This window comes from Homalodisca vitripennis, unplaced genomic scaffold (genome assembly GCF_021130785.1).
Source record: "Homalodisca vitripennis isolate AUS2020 unplaced genomic scaffold, UT_GWSS_2.1 ScUCBcl_5257;HRSCAF=11905, whole genome shotgun sequence".
NCBI classification, from domain to species: Eukaryota; Metazoa; Arthropoda; class Insecta; order Hemiptera; family Cicadellidae; genus Homalodisca; species Homalodisca vitripennis.
In genome coordinates, this window is record NW_025781407.1 from 776 (window position 1) to 22,037 (window position 21,262).

General features: G+C 30.8%; 3 long non-coding RNA genes across 3 annotated transcripts; 1 reads left to right on the forward strand and 2 right to left on the reverse strand.

Annotated features, from left to right (window-relative positions):
* Positions 1 to 3,802: 3,802 nt before the first annotated feature.
* Positions 3,803 to 7,138, reverse strand: LOC124373315. Its single transcript, XR_006923421.1, has 2 exons — positions 7,043 to 7,138; positions 3,803 to 3,950 (listed from the first exon to the last, which is right to left on the reverse strand). It is a non-coding gene; the product is annotated as an uncharacterized LOC124373315 (long non-coding RNA).
* Positions 7,139 to 14,352: 7,214 nt separating this feature from the next.
* LOC124373313 lies at positions 14,353 to 15,556 on the forward strand. Its single transcript, XR_006923419.1, has 2 exons — positions 14,353 to 14,527; positions 15,409 to 15,556. It is a non-coding gene; the product is annotated as an uncharacterized LOC124373313 (long non-coding RNA).
* A 4,177-nt stretch (positions 15,557 to 19,733) lies between these two features.
* Positions 19,734 to 21,160, reverse strand: LOC124373314. The gene is made up of 2 exons (XR_006923420.1): positions 21,048 to 21,160; positions 19,734 to 19,888 (listed from the first exon to the last, which is right to left on the reverse strand). It is a non-coding gene; the product is annotated as an uncharacterized LOC124373314 (long non-coding RNA).
* Between the last annotated feature and the right edge of the window lie 102 nt (positions 21,161 to 21,262).

A 21,262-nucleotide genomic window follows, 5' to 3' on the forward strand; every position in this document is an offset into this window, starting at 1 on the left:
AACGATAGCAATAAATAGATTTGCAAGTGCTTCCGAGGTGTGTAAGTCGAGGCTTTTTTATTTGTAATTTAAGATAGGATGACAAACATATTTTTACTTTTGAAAAGATAGGGAGTATTTTATACACAGTAAATTATCAGTGAGTGAAATTTTACTATCCTCACGCATAAAGTCATGTGCGAGGGACTGTCTGTAAGCAGGCGGAAGGAGTTGAAGATATGAATGTTATTTTACAGTACGTATATGAGTCACCTCAGACCTCAGGGAATGACGTTTAAAAGATTTATGACTTATGGAATCCTTTAATTTTTCAAGAGAACTGCATGTTTTTAATAAAATGCTACTTAAGGAAATTGTATTTTTATAAATAAATAACATGTACACTTCTTGAATTTATCTCTGTTATACGTACTTTAAAATACCCATAACCTAAAAATCACATTCACCTGTTTTCTGTGGACTAAATTAAAACTACTCCTAAATATTTAAATTTTAAGTGCCTACAATGTCTCGTATGATTATCAAAATAAGCGATTTCCTACTTTATGGTTTCATAAAAGATGTATAACTAATATTAAAACAAATTAGGACGAAACACCGATTGTACTATTTTAGTGCTTAACATGAGTTTTTGAGTAATTTTACTGTTAGGTATATTTGTACTAGTTTCCATTCTTATTGAACAACTGAAATTAAACTGGGATTATTTTTTACTATATGTGTCTTGGTATATTTTCAACATAGAATAATTGCTCTTGCTATGACATTTGGTAACAATAGTAAATTAATAACAATTTTCTTCTAGGCTGCTTTTATTATTAAAATAAATATAATATAATATTTTTTATATAATAATGGTTTTTTTAATAGTTATACTAAGTAATTTAATGTTTAGTAATTAATATTTTCGTTACTAACCATACTATTCAAGATGGTATTAAATGGATACCATATAAATTATATTTTTATATAAATCAATTTATGAAACATTAATTTATAGCATATACACAAAATAAACACAAAGTGTCCCACAAGGATCCATAATAAGGCTTGTTTCATTTTAGGTGTTTCTAAATGATATCTCGGTAAGTTTTCCAGTTAACAATTACTGTCGATGATACCTTTATATTTCTTTAAAATATACATCTGCAAATTCTGTTTAAAAATGAACTAGTTAATTTTCTTTTTATTTTATCGTGCACTTCGGTTTCTTTAGCGCTTGGTATAAAATAAAACAAACTATGGTTAAAATTAAATGAAATTGGTACTGCTCCGATCATATCTCTATTTTTACCTCTATTCAATCTATTTACTACATGCAACATAATTAACATAATATAATATTAACATAATCAAGTAGCAAAATCAAGTCAACAAAAACTGTATTATTTGTAAACTAACGTCTACTGATTTTCTGGTGACAGGAGATATTCTTTATGCTTAAGCACACTAAGCAGTGTTTTTTTAAAGAACACTACTATTCTAGGTATATATGCAAACATTCTTATAGGAGTGTTTATTATATAAAGTAGTAAATTGCATATTATAGCACTGAAATTTTATGACACGAGGTCATCGCTTCGATGCTTTAAAGTCGATAAATACTTGTACTTATAATACAGACGAGAAAATGAGTTTATAGAAACTTTTCAACTGCTACATATAAGATACACATCCGTCCGTCTCATTTTTCATTTCCATTCCAGTCAACAAACACATTAACAATAGCTCTGTGCCGTTTAGTTTGCTGTGAATATAACATGCAGGTTAAGCTAAACGTCCAAGCTTTGTATAAAATGAACTAATAGAACAAAACAACACACATACGAGTATATTCATAAGTTACTCGAATATGTCACACATAGTATTCACCACTTTGTTTACTAATCGGTTCATCATGTGTTTTTCTCGTTGCTAATGTGTACTATTGTCTCGACTTCCATTGTACCAATGTGTACCATTCTCATTACCAACATGTAGAGGATAATAATCATCATGCTCCACATGTAATAATAAACCTGCAGTAGAGGTAGAGTTTCGCCCCAAGACAGAAATTGTCAATTAATAAATAATACCTATTGTTTTCCAATTATTTAAATACGAAAGAGATATTTGTGATTTATTAAATCATACATTTAAACCAGAAAATTTTATTTAATACTTTTATTAATTAAATGCCACTTAAGGTGAAGTGTAATTCAGGAAATCTAGCATCGTGTTGTCCGTGTCCAGAGCGTGTCCGCGTACATAGCCGGGCCATGTCCGTGATATACTAAGTCATCTTTGCTGCAAAACAATTTATCAGTTGCATAAATTGGTAATTTTTAATTGCTGTTAAAATGTTTAGTATAAAAAACTTATAATACACCCAAAAGGTGGTGGTGAATAAGTTTTTTCTACCATTTATATCTAATAAAATCATAATGAAAATATTTATTTCATGAGTCTTGTGTTTTATAGTAAATCAGTAACATCCTTGATGAAAATTAATTTCAACCTTATTTCTAAAACACGTATTTCGTCATATGTTGAGTTGATGTAATTTGATATGTAAACTAATATGCAAATAGTAGTTTAATAATCGTCAAAAATTGGTTCTATTCAAATACAACATTGAATCGAAAATAATATCTTGAATCGTTTAACGTAAAATTTATGTATAACGATAATGAAATTTTTCATATATTTTTCAAATATAAAATATATATTATGGGCTTATATATTATCGTAAACGTGTTTTCCTTTACATCTTTTAATTTTTTTATAATAAGTAAAAAAATTAAAAGTTTATTAATTGTGATAAGTAAAAAGTAAAAATTATGATTCTAACTAAATTTAAAGCATTTAATTCCATTAATACATCAAAAAACTAAAAATATTCTTCTCTTTCCAAAACAAATTGTAGAAATATGCTTTTATTTTAGTAAATGAATAAAACTAACGGGTGTAGGCTACTAACGAAACAAGTACCTCTATCTTTATTTTTACAGTTGCCAGGAACATTTTAAAAAACCATGTTTATACTGTAAAATATTAAGGTTAAACTTATCACTTAAACAGTTGAATTACATTCCACATTTTATACTAAACTTATAACAACATAAGAAAATTTATATTGTTTGTTTGAAGTTTTTTTTATAATGGAAGGATTTTAAAGGAAACAGGAATTTTCCGAAAAATCATATCAATGATTTCTTTTATCACTGAACGATGTACATTTTCCAGAGATATCAAATTGCGTATAAAAAACTAAAATTATATGCTCTAAATTATGAGCATTACATGAATAGATATAAAAAAAGGTGGTTTTTTATATTTTTTGAATAATTTACTCTGTGCAGGCGATGTCATATGAGAAATACCAAATATATTATATATGTAAACCTATTTATTTCAGAACCTATATTATTCGTACAATGTGATAAAATTTAAAACATTTTTTATTAAGTCAAATGAAATATTAAAATAGAAAACATTGTTACTTTGGTTTCAAACTGTAGTTTCTTCCACAAGCAATTGAACGCGATATTTAGTGGATTACCTGAAAAATAAGTATTTCTTTACTTATATAATTTTAGCGTAATATTAACATTTCATACTCATTTTAGCATTCAGAAATACTTCAAAAATTTTGTGAGTACATGAATGTATATAAAATATCACTGACGAATATTTCTTATCTTTTCATGTTCACATAACTAATATTTTGTTTAATGGTTTAAAATGTACTATTAATCAAATTAATATTTTGTTATAAGCAGAATTAATAAAACAGTAGAGGATGGAATAACTGAACAGCAAATACGGATAATTTTGATTTATTTGGTCAATGTAGGCCTACAAATAGAATTAGCTGTGGTCCGGGAGAGCTAGCATCGTGTTGTCCGTGTCCAGAGTGTGTCCGTGTACAGAAGCCGGGTCATGTCCGTGTTGTACTAGCCGTCCATCTGCTGCAACATATTCATTACAAATTAAGAACAACTGTTATTATAGAATAATTTTTTCATACAAAGTAAGGTTCTAGGACAAATAAAATTAAGAACATGAAGTAAAATTACATGCAATTAAGTATAGAAAATGGCACATGGGCTAATGACATTAATGTATTGTATTTCACTAGTCTGTTGAGCAAAGTGAATTGGCTGTGTTTGTATAGTCTTAGTTCTATAAATGAGAAGTTTGAATATTTTTTTGAAAAGTTTTTTGGAATTTGTTAACTTAGCTATCCCTATTAAAGTAGTAAGTAATAAATCATGGAATAAATGTAAGCCTCAGTGGTATAGCAATGAACTTTTAAGTCTGAAGGAGCGTTGTATTGCGTCTTACAATAACTTTAAAATGTTTGGTCTGGTATCTGATAAAAATACATATCTGGGTCTTAAAAAAAGTTACAAAGACAAAGTTTAGGTTAGCTAAGCTTGCCTACAACTGTGAAAGAGTGATGGAGGCTAATAGTAAACCTAAAGTTATTTGGTCTATTATTAAGGAAAATCTAAATAATAATGATTTACCACCTGTAAATAAGGAGTTCTCAAAATTGTCCTCTGAGAATTTTAATATTTCTTTTGTAAATAATGTGATATCTCTTGTTAATAATGTTCCTATGTCCAATAATGATGTGCAATATTATTTAGATAAAATAAGTAGGCCTCCTGCCACCTCTATGTTTAATGTTAAAAATGTCTTAGTAGAACATGTTTACAGTGCAATTTTTACTTTTGAGTAATAGTAAAAGCTTAGATGTTTATGGTCTTGATTCAGATGTTTTTAAAAATAGCTGCACCATATATTGTGGAAGTTTTAGCCTACTTGTTTAATTTAATGTATTGACAACAGTGTTTTTTTCCTCAGTGTTTAAAGTATGCCAAAGTTGTGCCTTTGTACAAAAAAGGAAAAAAAAATCTGATTATGATAATTTACCGTCCTGTCTCCATTATTTACTATTGTGTCAAAAGTTTTTGAGGTGATGTTAAAGTAGACAAGTAGTTGATTATTTTGAGAGTAATTGTTTATTTCTTGATAATCAATATGGTTTTAGGACCAACAAAAGTACAATTTCTGCCATCACTGATTTTATGAAAAAATGTATTTATAGTCTAGATGATAAAAATAATGTCTTAGGCAGATTTTACGATATGTCAAAGCTTTTGACACTATTTCACATTGTGTACTGGTAGATAAGCTAGAATATTACGGCTTTGATGTAAGAGCAGTTAAACTTTTTAGATCCTATTTATCTGATAGGCTTCAAACTGTGTATTGTAATGGCAAATTTTCTTCTTATCTACCTGTGATGACAGGTGTGTTACCGCAAGGTTCAATTCTAGGGCCCACAATGTTTTATAATCTATGTTAATGACCTATCCGCTGCAAATTATAACCAATCTTGTAACTACTTTTATGTACGCCGATGATTTGGCCCTTCAGATCTCTTGTTGTAACCATAATCTAGTCAATAGTCTTTCCCGATGAATGTAATTTAGTCATTGAAGATTGGACTTCAGCTAACATACTTTGTTTGAATAGAGATAAAACTCAAAATCTGAATTTTAGTTTAAGTAACTGTCAAAATGTGCAAAATGTAAAGTTTTTAGGTGTTATTGTCCAGTCTAATTTAAAATGGAAATGCTCATGTTATTTTTTTGTGTAGTAAAGTTTCTAAAGGTATTTTTATGCTTAGGAGGTTAAAACTTATTGTGAATCTACAAGTATTATTATTAGTTTATTTTTTCTCATATTCAGAGCCACTTGTCTTATGCTACAGTTGTGTGGGGAAATGATAGTCACGCCAACAAGTTATTGATTTTACAAAAGAGGGCAATAAGGGTTATATGTAACGTTCGTGTGAAAACACATTGTAAAACCTTTATTTTAGAAAATTAAGAATACTTACTGTACCTTCTTTATTTATACTGCAGTGTTTAATGTATGTAAAAATGTATTCCCATAGTCTGCTTACAAATAGTCATGTTCATGAGCATAAACACAAGATACAATAGCCATTTCAGAATTAGTTCAATGTAATTTTCCAAAGAACAATCAATAGCCCATTTTGAAATAGGAATCAAGTTGTTTAATTTACTACCTGAGCGCTTGAAAAGTTTATCTGTTTCATGTTTTAAAAGAGAGATTAAATCCTTTTTATTAGATATTAGTATTTACTCTGTAAATGAATTCATTGATCACTGTAAGCCCTTAAAATAGTCTGAATTAATGTACATGAATATCTTACTTAAGTAAAAGCTTTGCAATGTATTGTATTGTGACGATGTCATACATTTCTGTATTAATGTGTTGTGGCAATAAAGCATTTTGATTTTGATGAGAAAAATATTTATAATTTAACTATACAAACCATTTTATGAAGTAATAAATTTAAATACTTTTTCATTGGAGAAGTGTTAATAATAGCAAATCAAGAATCACAATGTAATGATTTTTATTTATTATTTTGACCATATCCTGTTCAGTAAATAGTTACTTGTAATTGGAGTTTTATATCCTTGACGTTGACGAGGCCATAACTTAATAATATACAAATGGAAGGAACGTTGGAAGTACATAACGGTGGTTTTTAGTTAGTGAAAAACATATTGCGTTTTAGTATTTTGTATATTGATGTAAATTCCTTCACAACTAAGGTTTCAAAAACTGTGATGGTTCTAAAACTCTTAAAGAAATCAAAATTAAGTACAATCGGATGAGATTTACCGCAATGAAAAGTAGTGCATTGAAACAAAGATTAAAATATACTTTTCTTATAATCCATATACATCATTTGGTATTGGATGTATAAAACCTGTACTGATAATTTATTTTCCAAATTTATAGATCTTTATATATTTACACGTTAATAACTCATTTTAATTTTATTCAAATAATTGTAAATAAAAGGAATGGATCTGCCATTACTTTTACGTTGACCCTTGTAAAACTTAACAGTCATTTTGAAATGACGAACATTTTGAGAATAAAAGAGAGTTCAAACACCATGGAGCTTCATAAATAACGCATATGCAATTTATTTTAAACTCAAACATACCTGATGGAAGATCTAGTAGTAGCCGACGACGGCCATGTTGACGCTGGTCCTTTCCTTGCCCATGTTAAGTAAGAGTCTGATGTTTAGCTGTGGAAATATCTGATACTGCAGCAGACAGAGCGGCGGGCGGCTTATATAGTGACCATATGACCTTGTTTAGCCAATCAGAGCCAACCGTCGCATCACCAGACTATCCCAAGATATCTGAGACTGTATTCTGAGTTGACCCCATGCAATAATAAATAGAAGTTAGGAGTATGAGACACCAAGTACCACCTTTAATTGTGTATCAGTCTATGGGAAGAGTTGCATTGATTACAAAAACTTGGTCCTGCTTGAAACGTCGTGGTTGTGCGCCATACTGCGGCAAAGCAAGGAATTAGTGATTATAAGTATATTACAAAAAATTATTAAACCCAACATATTGCGTAAACTCTGACAATAATAAAAATACTCAAAATTTAAACTTTAATCATAAAATGAGGGAATTGCTATAAGATTGAAACGCATTAAAAGTCTGAACAAAATTATTTATAGAAGTGATATCAATCATTTAACGAAAATAACTAACTTTGCCAAATACATTTCCTGTACACAATTCGCATATGGATCATGCAACATGGTTTGCTGAGGTTATATGCACAATTTCAAAACTATAGCTATATGTTAATCATTTTAATACAACACATATGATTTTACTCACTTTCCTAAAATGATTACTCATAAGACCAATGTAAAAATGTTCGCTAACGCGCAGCCAAAACTCATGAAATGATATGTAGGCCTACTATCATTTAACTAGGTTTTACCTAAATAAATGAAGCTTTTGGGAAATTCTAAGTATCGTGAGAGCATACAAACAGACGGAAATGCAATTTCTCCATCCCTTTGATTGAAAGGTTTTGTTTATCCAATTATTTGAATTGTATATATTTTTTTAGTTAAAAAATGCGTTTGATCAAAGATACAAATTCGATACAATTCTTGAGGTATTTTCTTACTAAGTATGCCAGGTAGTTGATAATGATTGAGATGAAAGGCAATCTATTATTACTAACTGCCACTAATTAATAGCCGGAATTACATTAAAGCCTTGTTAGATCTCTATTTGAGTTTACATGCAACAAAACAATTTCGTGGGGAAATTATGTCAACTTTATATACTTTTAATTAGTGCTCTACAAATTTATACGTATTTAGGAATTAACCAGTTCCGTGTGATAGTCCAGAACAGTTTTTTACTTTTCTGTACATTTTGTGTGTCGGATTTTCTAACTTGTGCTTAAAAAGATTCTATAGTTTTAGTTCAAGGCTGATACATAACGTAAACATATCATCGGTAATAAAACTAGTTTTAATAAAACTAAAAAACATCGGTATTTATTGTGTTTTATTTATTGTGTTATAAATTTATGACATAATTTGCTAATTAATAAAAGTCAGTGAAAACACATTGGGTAGTAGAGTGAAACGCGGCCTACCGCATCAGAATACGACGATCCAGTCAGAAATGGCAGCGCATAATGTACTTCACAATGTGTACCTAAAACAACCCGCCATTTCTGATTGGATAAACCTTTTGAGATGCGGTTTGCGGCATTAAACTCTACTAAGTGAGCTCTTTCAAATGAGGTATCACTGGACCCATGCTTCAATTTAAGATTTCCATGTTTTCCTCTGTGGGTCGTCCCCCATGGTTGGCATGTCATGGTAATAGCAAGGAAAAATTGTTTACATAGCCATATGACACTGTGCAAAGTTTATAGATGTTATCTCCTATGGTTTTTAAAATATTAAGCCGTACCCATACTTTTCAAACACCCTGTATATATATATATATATATATATATATATATATATATATATACCAGCAGTTACCCGTGGCTTCGCACGCAAATTCCTGTTGAAAAACCGGACAATATATTCTTGTATTCTTTTTCTATGACAAACTGTCCTGAGATAATCGATAGTCACTCAAAGCTATTCATTTTATATTCAAGTTTAAAGAACAGTGTTTTGGGATCCTGAAGTCGTAAGGTGAAACAATTTTTATACAATTCGTATTCCCTTCCAACATGCCATAATAATTTATTGAAGTTCTCTGACGATTTCAATAATAATAACAGTTTGTCTCTTTGTCTCAATGACGAAAGTGTTTCGTACAACTAAAAAGTTATTGCGGACAATATGAGTCTGTTCCGGTCGTTTAAATTCACTCCCGGTCTAATCTACTAATCTATTTTCGGTTCCACAATTGAATTATGCTGCTGCACTAAACAAAACAAAATGGTCTCATATGTTGGTTTCGGAATCCAACTTAGATTAGTTTTTGGTGCAAAAGTGATTTTGATATTTTAACCGATTAATAAATATGTATAATGGTATATGCTTCTAATATAAGGGCAAGAGGGTGTTATCCCAGTTTGCTTTTCTTTAACTACAATAAAAATGCCATTCTAATGTCAAAGGAGCTAAGCAGATTCGAGTAACTTATGTGTAAACATTCACATCTTTGTACAAATAGAATTTTTATAACGGCGTATAAATAGCATTTCCATGCCGTTAGATGGTTTATTGATCATTGGCGTAATCAAAATTTAAAACTAGATAATAACTTCGTCTTTGCAATCTGCATTACACTACTGACCAAGCAGTTTACAATAATAAAATATTTTCTAAAATTTCAATTTAAACAATTTTTTTCCCTCTTTAATGTACTTCAGCTGAAAGTGTTAACAGTTAAGAATCAGTTCACTTTGTATTGTGTCATAGCGCAGTCTGTCAGATCTAATATAAAAATCTCAAAATCAACAACAGTTTTGAAATAAAAATTGACTAAATAAACAATTTAAATTGGACCGAATTGGAAATACAATTTTTTGAATCCACCTGAATACACACAACAAATTTCATTACAATCGGTCCAGCCGTTTAGGAGGAGTTCAGTGACATACAAACGCACACAAGAAATATATATATATATATATATATATATATATATATATATATATATATATATATATACATATATTATCCATGCCACAAGTTTAGAAATATGTTAATCAGGTTTTGTTCGCCCCCCAAATCCGATTAAAATAAGTTTTTGTTCTATTATTACTAATATTTTGTATACCGTACAGATTTAAGAATTTAATACAAAAATACGAATGATTGTATCAAATATTCCATGATGTTACTTTTAATTAGCAATTTTTGTTAGAAAAAATAATATGTAGGCATACATCCAATTTCAAAATTATGAATCTAACCAAACAAACTCAAGACTATAAATAGTTTTGGATAATTACTACATGTTTTCTTTATTGTGCTTCATCGTATTTAAGTATAAAATTTTGGATACACTAGTGTCACTAGTGGGTAAATCCATGACAGCGATCAAAAAGTGGCTACTTATTTATACATCTATAGTGCTGCCTCCAATCAAATTAATCTAAAGACCAGCGGCACATCACCTGAAAATCATAGCAATGTTATATTACAGTTCTGAATTAATTATTATAGCTTACCTTTATTGTACTTAAAATGATTTGATTTAAGAATCACGTGAGGGTATACCCGTCTATACCATTATGGACACTAAAATCATGAAAAAAGTCAGATTTAATTTTTAATAACATATTTAATTTATACAAATTATTAAATTATACACTATTTATAGGTTTATGTGATTTTTATCATACATTTTATTTGATGAATTCCCTATTTAATCAACTACCTCCCCCTAACCTGTGAAAGGCATCCATATAAATAGCAACAATTATTTTACAAACATTCTACATCAAGTTTTAAATCTCTGCGTTATTATCATCTTGCTATTGTTAGAACAAATGCCTAAATTGCTTTCCTCTAAAGCCAGTTAAATAAAAATCTGAAATATGCACACAATAGCATAAATATGTTTGTACACTGTTATGTTATTAGGCACCAAAATAATTTCAGAAGCTTTACGTACAACTAGTACGTATTGGCAGTTTTTCAACAAGTTTAATTGGAAGGGAGCAGATATCCATAAGGAATAGACAAAGTATTATGAAATAGTTAGCAAAAAGTTAATTGCAATATATTTTTTCTAGTATTTTAATATCATCATAGCAATATTAAAGTTGATATGCTTGATAGTATAGAACAATGACAATCAAAACAGCTGTCGCATGGCGTGCAAACTATAAATATATAACAAACTATATCTATGTAGTATAATAAAAATGTAATTTTATGAGCATATAAAAATTTATTAACATAAAATCTTAAATATGTTACTTTTAGAATTATATTTCAAAATGCTTAGAATTGTATAGCTTAGTTAATAGCTTAAAAAGGCATATTGTATATTAATAATAGTGTATAATTAAATCACAATGTAAGTTCAGCCTGAAAGTCTATCTTCGATGTAATAGCTTGAGCTTATTTATTTATTTATTTATTTATTTATTTCCAACGGACATACTCCATTTTTACATTCAAGATCCATAATTCAAGATCAATAATTACAACTTAACCTAAACCAAAAAATTACCTCAACAAAAACATGTGAATGACTGAAAGGAAATATTACATAATACTCTAATGCAAGGCATGATATATGCTAGAATAAAAACGTATTTAAATGTTTTAAAAACTATAACAATACCATAATGAAAGAACGCAACAATAAATAAACTATAACCAATAGAAATAACATAATAACAGAAATAACTTAATAACAGTAACGACAGAAAAAACATAATAAAACTATAAAATAATATAACAGGGATATTCGTAACAGTGTTTCAAAACAGCAGACAGTAAAAATAACAATGGTAAATAGACAAACTATGACATACAATAAACCGAGAAAATGAACAAACATAGACATTAAGTGGAGGCATTTACGTTGGCAGCACTGCACCTTTCACTTTCCACTTCAATGATCTCACGCCATCATGGAACAGGTCGACAGTTATAGGCAGGTTGTTGCCGGCCCTCTGCAGGCGAGCCACCGTGCTGTTTTGCTGCATAGTTTGTGCCATAGTGTTGCCTGATGAAGAGGTCATTGGAACGAGTGCTGGATGGTGTCTTGAAATTGAGGAGTTGAAGGACGTCCCGGCAAACCATCTCACCGTTCACCAACTTATGGAGAACCACTAAGTCGGCTACAGTCCTGCGAGTATCAAGATGTTCCAGTTTAAGTCTGGCGTACATATCATCAATTGGTACTTGTTGTATTGGTTATCCATTTCTGACACCCACCAAACGGATGAAACGACGCTGAACTCGTTCAAGATCATCACAAAGGTACTTTTGGTGTGGATTCCAAACAGTCGATCCATATTCCAGAATCTGGCGTACCAGGGCACAGTATATTGTCCTCAGGGCTACCATATTGTTATATGTTTAGAAAAACGGGAGATAAAAACCAAGCATTCTGTTTTGCCTTCGAGCAAATATTATGAACGTGAGCCTCAGGGCTAAAATTCTGGTGTCAGAGTAATTCCCAAATCTCTCACTTCATTTACTCTAGCGATGGTTTCTCCTTGCAACAAGTAATTGTATATTATAGGCGAAGTGCAACGTAAAATGATATGGCTTGACATTTCTTGGCGTTTAGTGACATTTTGTTTATTAAGGCACCAATTCATATACGCCATGAAGACTATCTTGAAGTGATTCACAATCCGCAACATGAGTAATCTGTGAGTATAACTTGACATCGTCCGCAAACAATAGGCAGTCACTGTTGATATTCAGAGGAAGATCGTTTATAAATAGTGCGAAGAGATAAGGTCTAATGATAGAGCCCTGGGGAACACCGGAAAGTGAGATAAACTCAGAGGATATTGAGCCAGCAAACTTCACTGCAAGCCTGCGCTCAGAAAGGTAACTCGACAGCCAACGAACTGAAATGTCATCGAAACCAAGCGCAGAGATTTTCTTGAGTAATAAGGCATGGTCAACAGTGTCAAAGGCCTTGGAAAAGTCTAAATATATTGTATCCAGCTGTTTGCCATTAGCAAAAGCATTCTGCACCTGGGTCTGGAGTAACATTAAGTTTGATAGAGTCGACCTTCCTGGTGAGAAACCGTGTTGCTGAGGACAGGTTAACTGAGCAAATCCTAAATCTTATTCGATCAAGAAATAGATCCTCAAAAACTTTGGATATCGCTGAGAGAATGGAAATGGGCCTGTAATTTGAGGTGATGTCAGTAGGTCCTGATTATGAATGGGGACCACGTAGGCTGCTTTGAACGCCTCAGGAAAAATTCCCATCGCAAGTGAAGTATTAAATATGTGGCAAACTGGAATGGCCAAGATGCTCCTGCTGTACTTGAGTACCCCTGGTGGAATCCCATCAGGGCCCCAGCCCTTTTTGTCATCAAGGTTTCTAAGCTTCTCCAATACTTCTTCAGGGGTGAACTCATAAGCAACTCCGTCACCGAGATGGTAATATCCGCTTGGAACAAAGACTCCGTAGGCTTCGTGAAAACCGAGGAGAAGAAGTCCTTGAATGCTTCACACATCGCAAGAGGCTCCTCAGCAACGACTCCATTGTGAACAATCTGAGAGGGCACAGACGAAGATATTCTGTGGAATTGACATGACTCCAAAATAAACGGAAATTGTTGGGGATTCCAGCTTCCACCCTTTGTATATGCTGGCGATAATCCCAGGCAGCCAAGACCCTACACCTTGCTCTTATATTAGCGAATCTGGAATAATTAGATGCTGACGGAAAAGTGCTTGTATTTTTTATGTAAACATTTTTTTGTTATTATTAAGTTTTTTTAAATAAGGTGAAAACCATTTAGGAAACGGAGAGTAGCCAATTCTTCTTACTGGCGAGTTAGCCTTTACTATATTGGAAACTGTAGAGATAAAGGAATTTGTTGCCCTGTTAAGGTCTGAGTTGGACAGTATTGCATGAAAGTCAGTAGTTAACAACGAGCGATGAACATTCATAAGGTTACACCTTTTCAGATCATATATGTGTCTTTGAATAAATGAGATTGGTTGATATGTCGGTAGTGGATCTCAAAGGATAAGGGTGGGTGTGTCTCTCCTCAACCGGCAGCAGATTATCGCTCTCCAGTGATACATTAATATCTTTATTAGAACTCAGAATCAGGTCCAACATAATATTATTCCAAAATAATATTCAATAGAGCTTTGAAGAACGTTTATGAATCAAACATAAGTGGTTTTGGAGCAGGATGTTCATTACAAACAATATTGATAAGGTAATAATTTCTATTTGCGAAATGGAGTCGTATGTCAAACAAAATAAACTTCTCACTTTGACCAATCGCCTGATGTAGTCCGCGCTCTGATTGGCCGTCTAAGGTCACATAGTTACTATTTAAGCTGCAACTCTCTCAGCTGCGTTATCAGATATTTCCCCAGCGAAACATCAGACTCTTACTTAACATGGGCAAGGAAAGGACCAGCGTCAACATGGCCGTCGTCGGCTACTACTAGACCTTCCATCAGGTATGTTTGAGTTTAAAATAAATTGCATATGTGTTATTTTCTAAGCTCAATGAATGCGAAGAACTTCCACAGGTGTTTGAACTTTCTTTTATTCTCAAAATGCTCGTCATATCGAAATGACTGTTAAGTTTTACAAGGGTCAACGTAAAAGTAATGGCAGATCCATTCCTTTTATTTACAATTATTTGAATAAAATTAAAATGAGTTATTAACGTGTAAATATATAAAGGTCTATAAATTTGGAAAATAAATTATCAGTACAGGTTTTATACATCCAATACCAAATGATGTATATGGATTATAAGAAAAGTATATTTTAATCTTTGTTTCAATGCACTACTTTTCATTGCGGTAAATCTCATCCGATTGTACTTAATTTTGATTTCTTTAAGAGTTTTAGAACCATCACAGTTTTTGAAGCCTTAGTTGTGAAGGAGTTTACATTAATATACAAACTACTAAAACGCAATACGTTTTTTACTAACTAAAAACCACCGTTATGTACTCCCAACGTTCCTTCCATTTGTATATAAATATTTATGGCCTTGTCAACGTCAAGGATAAAAAACTCCCATTGCAAGTAACTATTTACTGAACAGGATATGGACAAAATAATAAATAAAAATCATTACATTATTATTCTTGAATTTCTATTCTTAACACTTCTCTAATGAAAAAGTATTTACATTTACTACATCATAAAATGGTTTGTATAGTTAAATTATAAATATTTTCTGATAGTCTATGTGCCATTTTCTATACTTAATTGCATGAAATGTTACTTCGTGTTCTAAATATTATTTGTCCTAGAACCTTACTTTGTATGAAAAAAATATTCTATAATAACAGTTGTTCTTAATTTGCAATGAATTATGTTCCAGCAGATGGACGGCTAGTACAACACGGACTTGACCCGGCTTCTGTACACGGACACGCTCTGGACACGGACAACACGATGCTAGCTCTCCCGGACCACACCTAATATTATTTGTAGGCCTACATTGACCAAATAAATCAAAATTATCCGTATTTGCTGTTCAGTTATTCTATCCTCTACTGTTTTATTAATTCTGTTTATAACAAAATATTAATTTGATTAATAGTATATTTAAACTATTAAACAAAATATTAGTTATGTGAACATGAAAAGATAACAAATATTTGTCAGTGATATATTATATACATTCATGTACACCTAAATACACACACCGAGTTTTTGAATTATTTCTGAATGCTAACATATGAGTATAAAATGTGTTAAAGACACACTAAAATTATATAAGTAAAAAATACTTAGGTGCTTTACAGAATGTCACCTAAGGTTTGCTAATGAAATTAAACTTTAGACACAATTATTATAGGATTGATTTTTGTTACAATCTTTATTTATTTTACAATTATTTTTAAAACTATGCTCAAATTAGTAGCCAAAATGAAGTATTTCTCAGCATTTTCAGTGGCTCTCTATGTAATCCATTTTGTAAAAGTTTTTGTGATCGTTTTTGTTGCAATATAAGAATGACACCACGGTCCTTAGAAAAGTAGTGTGGTTTAAACTGATGTGTTCTTCAAACTGCTATGTGTTGTAAAGATATTTCCAACAGCCTATCAACTGCTTATTAAACGGAATTATTAAATTGAATAATCTATTAACAATTTGGATACACTTTTGAAATAGGTTTTAACGGCATGTCTATAACTTTACGTATAAGACTTAATTATAAGCAATCTGTCTATAGCAGACGCAAGTACGTTTCGTGAATTATCCAGTCACCTAGAATCATAACAAACGTTTAACATAAAGAGGATATTATATTTGGAACGCAATTTGATAAGTAATACATTTGATAGAGTAACAAAGGTTTTTACTAACAAACCTTTAGTTTTTTAAAATTGTTGTTATTTTTATAATACCTTTAAAATGATGTGTCACTTAATAGGGGATCATATTTAAATACGTTTCAACCACCAAATTACCCCATTTGGCAGGGTTAAAATTTTTTTATACATAAAAACTCATCAGTTGATCATATAAATATACGCAAAATTAACTTCATCTCTTTTCATAAGAAAGTTATTTAGGCGAGGGGCTTTTAAGACACACCGTATAAAACGTTTAAGTGTTCATTTTTGTAAAACTTCAGTGTACCAATTAAGCACAAGTACTAAGGTTTCAAGCCTCCATTGTACCTAGAGGCCTCAAGTGGCTAGTATGTAAACCTGTAGCTAACAGTAATAAGGTTTGCCAATTGCGGGTCTGTGGACTTGACATATGCACAAGGCTGTGTGGAGACGCCCTTTCACACGCCGAAAACCACACTTGTTTATAATTTAGATATAATTAAAAATATAAACTTATTAATTTCACTTTTTCTAATTTAAACCTCCATAGTTTGTAAATTTGCATAGAAAATGAATTAATTATAACATTTAAACATATAGTCACTTTCAGGCATTCTACAAGTAAATCTTTGGGACTAAATAATTGTTACAAATAATTTGTAAGTATATAAAAATAAATTTCGATTTGGTGATTAAAATGGTATCTATACTATCCATATCATTTTGAGATGTCCTACAGACAGACAGGGGTGTAGAACAGTTTTTAAATCTCACCCGTCAGATATAAGAGGAATTGTCGCAGCCTATAATGTACATGGAGTTACATGCATCGTCTTAGAACGCATTCTTGTTTATGTAGAAATGAACTTTATTGTAAAGTCTAAAGTATATAGATGAAATCTTTCCCGAGATATCTTTCAGGTAATTAGACAACTTGTGTCACATGTAAAGATCAAAAATACAATTAGGTTCCCATAATTCTATCGGCCGTTATAGTAAATAAGTTAGGCCTACTAATTTTTATACAATTTGACAACACAGAATGCCAACAAATGTAATTCAATTAACTTGGTGTAGTTTAAAAGTTGACAAGAGTTAATTAAATATTCAATCCTATTCAACTTAATGTTTCTGTTTCAAAAATTAGACTAATTTCCAGTTTGATAAGGGTAAGGCTTTTACACTACCAAAACCTTCTAGTGTGTATTTGGATTTTCTCACAGATAAAAATATATTTTTAGAAGGTAACAATAAACTACAAAGTATAATATTTATATTTTGTTTCAAATTTGTTATCAAAAAAGTAATGATACATATTTGACTGAACATTAGCCCTCCGCAACCCCTCAGTCACGTGTTACTTACAGGACTAAGACGACTCCTTGACAACAATTATGAAGGATCATAATAAGTAAAAACTAGTAATAATCATGGACTTTTCAGGGCGAATGTTATGATCTTTGGTTACATCAGCGAGTAGGACTGGAAAATATTCTAAAAGTAGCATTAAGTTTGTATACTTGCATATATTTTTAAACTGAATTCAAATATATAAAGTGAATGTAGGAATATTCTGTGAAATATTATATCTCCATTGAACAGGCAAACTATACCACGTGATTGATTCTATGTAATACAAGGTAACAGACTTTGCTGAGGTGGCTTGCCAAATTTGAAGTCTATAGCTCATTTCACTATGCTAAAAGTATGTATACTATATCGCATATTACACAATCCAAAGTACCATCGAACTTGATATTGCTTATACAGACAGAAATGAAGGTTAATACGAAATTTCATGTCTATAGGTAATTTTATTTTCAAGATATTGTGCGGACAGACAGTCAGATAAACAGACACACAGAAATGAAAACTTCGGCCTCGAGGCTTCTCTAACCATCGACCTATTGGTAAGAGCTGTTACAAAATCTTTTCAAGTGAGATGGCGTTGCAACTTGTGCAAAGTTTACATCTCAGCTTTTGTAATGTTTAGGGGCTATATTATGTCCTCCGTAGAGTATAATACATCAAAACCTTTACTAATAGTAGGCAATATAACAACTGTATTTGCTTATAACATTTAGATAGTTTACACAATAATTTTTAAGGTCTCAGTATCGCTATATTCGAAATATATATATAGTTATTCGAAGTAGTAAAAATATAAAATTGTAATGTTAACATATTATAAAGAATTTTAGAGCACAATTAAAAAAATATTTTGAGCGTCATAATATTAGCTACATTTTTTTATTAATACAATATTTAAATTTGGTTTTAAGCCTAATTTTGTGCTTCTAAAATGTTCCAATGTAATGGAAAATAAAATTGTATAGAAGTGTTTTTTAATTCCCCTCAGTCTAGAGTAAACCTTACCGAATTTCTGAGGTTCAGGTTATATAAACGGGCTTTACATACGAATGTAATTGTGTAATTTCCAACATAAAAAATTGTTGCATCGGTAGACCAGTCAGAGATCCATCAAATTCTATTTTAAAATAGTACTGTATTTGAGATAGATCTTTTTCCAATAGGATTTTGTTTGGTTTTTCTTTTCTAGTCGACGAACACAATGTTCGTATAATAAAATAAGTTGTTAAACAATGCTCTGAGTAGGTAAATAAACAACCAACATTCTCACATGGTTTTCTAGATTTCCTCTTGAAAGATTTGGCATACGTTATTTTATAATGGAATAGAAAATACACTTCCTAAGTAAAACCCAGCAGCAAAACCTTGGCAGTTTCGTATGTGCAGATTAATGGGTTTGAACTATATTTATAAAATCATTCGCAACACAATAAACCAACAAAAATCATTGATAGGGCGTATTTCGTGAATTTTTTATGGTTAAATAATTAATTGACTGAAATATCGAAAAAATCAGTTCCCTTCAGACAATGCATGTTTAGAGATTAGGATTTAATGTGATACTAACAAAAAGTATAGTAACTAACGTTTTTTATACTGATATGAAATTGTAACCGTATCTCGTAGTGAGTTTAATATTTTACAAGATTAAACTGAAAGTTCGATATTGTACGAAAGGAATTTCTGAACTTCTAGTTCAGTATACTAGTAATTTGATAGTGAGATTAATTTAGTAATTCTTTTCTTTTTATTTACTTAGATAGGATTCTGAGAATTTATTCTACTTGTTTAAAATATGAATTATATATGAGTTAATCTCATTAGTTTTTATTTTAATTAAGAGAAATAGTTTATTCAAAAATTTATAAAGGCGTATGAACAATAAAAAGCCCAATTCCATTGTTTTTCTTAAAGTAACCCACTGTAATCTTCCTTTTTAACAAATTAATGAACTTCAACTAAGGCAAGGATATTGAAAGACAGAAAGACAGAGTTAAATACTGGCAATTTGTGTTTATTAAACTATTAAGAAAATAGAAAACCAATCAGGTTGAGGTATAGTCCGGGAGAGCATCGTGTTGTCCGTGCCGAGAGCGTGTCCATGTACAGAAGCCGGGTCATATCCGTGTTGTACTAGCCTTCCATCTGCTGGAACATAATACAATTTTATTAAGTAAAATCGTACCTAAAATAAGCGTCACAAATAAGCGTCACGGTAAAAATAACAAAATTTTTTATTGCAATCACTTTCACAGACATGAAATTTGTATTTGAATACTTGTAACATAATTAATCGATCGCAACACTAGTGAACTTCAACCCATTACATAAGATTGCAATGACACTACTGCATGGACTTGTCTTAACAAAAACTAATTACAAATATAAAATCAAATGCCTCCAAATATAAATTTACATGTAGAACATCATTAATAGTTATCTCAAATCTTTGTTAGGAATGAATAGAGCAAATTATTTTTTAAACTAATAAGTTAATTAAAATCAAACTGTACGAATGGTATTTAATGACGGAACAACACGGCATCAACAGAAAGGAATAACTAAAAACATATTGAATTAATTACAGTGATAGAACGTCTGATCGTGGATATCAGATCTCGTTACAGTTTTTCTTCCTATCATAAAATCTCGTTTTCTAATAAACCATGACATTTTACATTGCACCTGTTAAACAACATATTCCAAAAATTTTAGATATACAAGTATGTCATAATAAATATTATAACGTTTTTAATTGTATAGTACTGTCTATCATGTACATGTAATCTATAGCAGTTGTGCCTGAAATGGCTATTTACACATAAAGTATATTTTATAGAATTTATTAATTTAGTAAAGGCATTTACAATTAAAATTTTATTCATATAACTGTAAATTTCAAAATTTTAATTTCTTCTGTAATTATTGTTATCAGATAGTTCCACCATTGCACTATAATTTTATACCAAAATCAGTATTTGCCACTAAGCGTAAATATTGTAAACAGAAATTTAAGGTTCTAGATTAGTTATGAATATCACACTACATTACACTAATTATGGCCACAGGCTCATGTAAAATTACCTAAAATAAATTATTATTTCTCCTCCTTTTTTGTGATATGTCGTGATCAGATTAATAGTATCATTTTAAAATACAAAAGCGAATTTTGTAATTGTTGTCAAAAATAACTGTATCGTTAAACAGATAACCAATAACTTCTATACCATAAAAAGTATATGATTTAAAAAAAAAACACTTTGGAGTTAACGAGTTACTCTGAACAATAAAATCTGCAATTATTTACCTGAAGGAATAAGGTCTAGTAGTAGCCGACGACGGCCATGTTGACGCTGGTCCTTTCCTTGCCCATGTTAAGTAAGAGTCGGATGTTTCGTTGAGGAAATATCTGATACTGCAGCAGACAGAGCGGCGGCTTATATAGTGACCATGTGACCTTGATTGTCTAATTAAAAGATAATATTTCGCAAACAATGGTGCGTGAACTTTGAATTTTGGCCT